General features: G+C 41.1%; 1 non-coding gene across 1 annotated transcript; it reads left to right on the top strand.

The window, feature by feature from the left end:
* Window positions 1-82, top strand: trnas-aga (transfer RNA serine (anticodon AGA)). Its single transcript has one exon. It is a non-coding gene; the product is annotated as a tRNA-Ser (tRNA).
* The last annotated feature ends 4,419 nt before the right edge of the window (window positions 83-4,501 follow it).

Genomic DNA, 4,501 nt, shown 5'->3' with positions numbered 1-4,501 from the left:
GTTGTTGTGGCCGAGTGGTTAAGGCGATGGACTAGAAATCCATTGGGGTTTCCCTGTGCAGGTTTGAATCCTGCCAACAACTTTTACTTCCTTTTATGGACCAAGTTTCCCATTTAGGGAGAGACACAGCTGACTGCTGTTGTTAGGACTCATCTAAGAGGATCAGAGCACTCACTGGTGCTCAGTTATCATTATCAAGGCCGGTGATAGGGACACACCTTTAGTTCCACTTCCAGGTCATGGAAGCAATAATGTCATTTCCACTGTGCGCTGTGCTGAAATAGCTCATTTGGGAGAGCGTTAGATTGAAGATTTAAAGGTCCCTGTTTCAATCCCAGGTTTCAGCAGCTGTTGTGGGTCCTTTCAAAGACAATCCCTGAGCTTTGTTTTTTAATTATGGAGTTCAAGTCACTTAGTGTAACACATGAGTGATTCTATGTCTCCCACATGAATGCCTTTTATAACAGGCATTGTTTCAAGCCGAAATGAGAGATAAAAAGATATTTAGTAAATTTCAAATTGTTTATTCCCTTCACCTGTAATACACCTCTGACCAACCACAAAGGGACTCCAACCCACAGCCTTCTGATCCAAAGTCAGGTTACATGGTGTAATGGTTAGCACGCTGATGTCTGAATCCAGCGATCTGCGTTCAAATCTCACTGAAACCTGAAGCTTTCCAGTGAAAAAGTCCTGATGTAGAAATGTTGCTACTCTGACCTTGGAAATTGGAAACAACCTGGTTTTGGTCCACCTCACCCATGTGAGAAATTTGTGTGCGATCTAATCAGGCAGTCTTTGCATACTCACTTTGATGGGTGATTTTAGCACAGGGGAATGAGCTCAAACAGTACAGCGCTCACTTAGCATGTGAGAGGTAGTGGTATTGATGCCCACATTCTCCACAAGACTTTAGCTGTTGTTGTGCATGGAGCTTTGACTGTTACCAAACTGTTACCTTAACAGGTGAAGGTTCATTCTGATGGAATGAACTTTTTCTACACAAGCTGCATGAATGTGACACAGAGCTCATGTTTAAAGTATTTTTCTTCAGTACTCTTATTGTGTATGGAGCTCTGACTGTTGACATAAGTGCTGGTGACCTAAATTCAGCAGCATCATCAATGTCCTCATCTCATCCAGAAGGCTTCATCAGACAGATCGGTGTTGCAGGAGCTCAGAAGCTATCTGGTTAGCTAATGCTGCCAGACCATGCAGGGGATGTAGGTCAGCGGTAGAACGTGCACTTCCCATGTGTAAGTGTTTCCTATCTACAACATGACATTATGAATGAGACACTGCTGGGATTGCAACCCAGGATCTCCTGTTTACGAGACAGGTGCTTTGACCAGCTAAGCCACAGTCCTACATTGTTTTAATGTAGGACTCTGCATCTACCTGAACCTGTTTGACAGCAGATGTGCATTTTCATTTGGACCCCAGGAAGAGTAGCTGCTGCCTCATTGACAGCTAACAGGGATCCTAACAAGTGATAAACTATAAACAGACATTTCCAACCATCATCAAAATGTATTCTTTAATGAAATGTTCCAGAGCTCAAGCTGTTGGTACACAAACAAAGAAAGACATACTTGTGGATTCACAAGATTATATCAGGATCTGACCTTTTCCTGTTCCATCAGTAACCATCAAAGGAGATGCTGATTCTGTGATGTCACAAAGGTTCTAATGACATCACAGAGATCAAAGACTCCTCCCACTTTTTCTCATGACCTCCACCATAGAGTGCTGCCTGCTGCAATAATGCTGCCTTTAATAGAAGTTTAGGAACATTTAATTAATACACTTTGATGATGATTGGAACCACTTGATTGAACCACTCACTCCCTCACCAGTTATCCACCACTGCTGAGACCAGACCATGCTCAGACGGCATTGTCACTTTACAACAGCCAGAAAACATCATGAAGTGCCAAGTGGTGAAGGTGATGGAATGCTAATCCGTTGTCCTTTGCAAATATGGGTTTGAATTTCTTCCTTGTCAGTCTTCAGCTCTCTTTGATTGACTTTTGAAATCATCAACATTACCCCAACAAACAGCACTCACTGCTCCCAGAACACAAGTCTGTGTTTCAGTTTGGGAAATGTCGATGACAAATTCATGATCTCAAGAAATCTACTGAAACTGGTTATAACTTTTGTCCAAATTCCATCCAGAGGAATCCAGAAGCACTTATGCACAAAAATTCATCAGTGTGTCTCATTGGAGAGATCAGAGTTAGAAGAAAGCATGGCTCCAACACTGAAAGACCAGGAACTGAAAGGGGAAAAAGCATAGAAAATAGAAATATCCATGCAGAAAATAATCATCAATGTCTATCATTGAATTGGCTAAGTCATTAAGCTTTCATTCTGACCTAACTCTGGTGATTACTGATTAGGGTAGTGTTGCTTCAATTGATCAGGAGAAATCTGTTCAAAATGGGAATCTGCATCATTTTGTTGAAACTCTAACCAGGAAATCCCCAAAGAGAAGAACTTGTGCACAAAGAATTCATCAGTGTTTCTTATTGAGGTGATCTGAGTTAGATTCTAAGAAGAATCTAATAGGAAATGGGTAAAGGAAGGAAAACTTCTGAAATCACCAACACTACCCCAACTAATAGCACTTACTGCTCTCAGAACACAAGTCTGTGCTTCAGTTGGGGAAATGCTGATGACAAATTAATACATTACACAACTAATCCTGCTAACTACTTTTTCCTCAATATTCCAACCAGGACAACCCCAAAGAAGAGATGTTGTGCAGAAGAGTCATCTGTGTCTCTGATTGAAATGATCAGAGTTAGATTCTAAGAAGAAATGGCTCCCAAACCTCCCGTTGTGTTTGTCAGTTAGTGCTGCCCCAACAAGTAGCACTTACTGAATTCAACAGTCAAGTCAGTGCTCAAGTTAAGGTAACATTTGTGACTTTCAAACTACTTTCTTAACCCTCACCCCCACATCATTGATAGCAGTTGCGGTTGTGGTGATTGACGAAGAAGGAATGACATCGCTCATCATTTTTGTCCAAATTCCAACCAGGACAACCCCAAAGAGAAGCACTTATGCACAAATACTTCATCAGTGTCTCTGATTGGAGTGATCCGGGTTAAATAGCTCACACATGATCTCCCCCAAAGAGTCTTGCAGCCACTTCCCTGTTGTGTCTGAATGAAACCACTCCCACAGCTCCCTGTCTACTTTGTTGAGACAGTTTCAGTGGTCTTGGTAATGGTTCATATCAGGAACAGACAACAATCCTCTTAAATTCATGAGGTCCTTTAGCATATGGTGAGAGGGCAGCTAACTGTGGTGATTGGTTATTAGGGTAGTGTTGCTGCAGCTGATCTGACCAAATCCGTTCAAAATGGCAATCTTCTTTTTTTTTGTTTTCCAACCAATTTCAACCAAAATTAGAGATTCAAATTTTTGTTTTACATTGACACAGCACCAACAAAGAGCATGTACTACTTTCAGAACACAAGTCTGTGTGTCGGTTCAGGAAAGGTTGATGACAAATTCAGCTGCCTTTAAGAAAATTATCAAAACTGGTTTTAATTCCGTCCAGGACAACCCCAAAGAGAAGCACATCAGTCTTTCTAATTTAAATGATCAGTGATGCATTCTAAGATGTCTTTGTCAGTCAGCACTGCCCCAACAAGTAGCACTTACTGAATTCAACAGTCAAGTCAGTGCTCAGGTTAAGGTAACATTTGTGACTTTCAAACTACTTCCTTAACCTCCACCACCCCAAAATTGATAGAACCTCATGTACTTGTGATTAACTTTTGAAATCACTTTTTGACAGCACTTACTGCTCTCAGAATACAAGTCTGTGCTTCAGTTCGGGAAATGTTCATGACAAATTCACTCACTTAGCTGATCTGAAGAAATCTATCAAAACTGGTTTTAATTCAATCCAGGACAACCCCAAAGAGAAGCACTTATGTACAAAGGATTCATCAATGCCTCTGATTGGAGTGATCCGAGTTAGAGCTGAAGAAAACATGGCTTCAAGAATTAATGTCATTTTTGTAAATTAACCCCAAAAGGGGAAAAGAGAGCAAAGAGAATAGAAGTCACATTAACCTCTAATTTTTACCTCACATGTTCTCCTCCAAAGAGTCTTTGCAGCCACTTCCTTGTTGTGTCAGTTCCAATGGACTCCCTTTCAGGATTTTGCCCATCTTCTACCTGAATGAAACCACTCCCACAGCTCCCTGCCTACTTTGTTCGGGCGGTTTCAATGGTCTTGGTAATGGTTTGTAATGAAGAACACATTTAGTCCATCAGGAACAGACAACGATCCTCTGAAATTCATGAGGACCGTTAGCATATGGTGAGAGGACTGTTAACTCTGGTGATTAGTGTTGCTGCAGCTGATCTGAACAAATCTTTTCAAAATGGCCATCTTTGTTGTTGTTTTTATTCCAACCAACACTTTTTTTTTTGTTGAATAAACTCTCTGTCCTGATTAATCCTTGGACGGAATGAACAA

This window comes from Echeneis naucrates, unplaced genomic scaffold, assembly GCF_900963305.1.
Source record: "Echeneis naucrates unplaced genomic scaffold, fEcheNa1.1, whole genome shotgun sequence".
NCBI classification, from domain to species: domain Eukaryota; kingdom Metazoa; phylum Chordata; class Actinopteri; order Carangiformes; family Echeneidae; genus Echeneis; species Echeneis naucrates.
The sequence above is the reverse complement of the archived record's forward strand: the minus strand, read 5'-3'. Positions and strand labels throughout refer to the sequence as shown.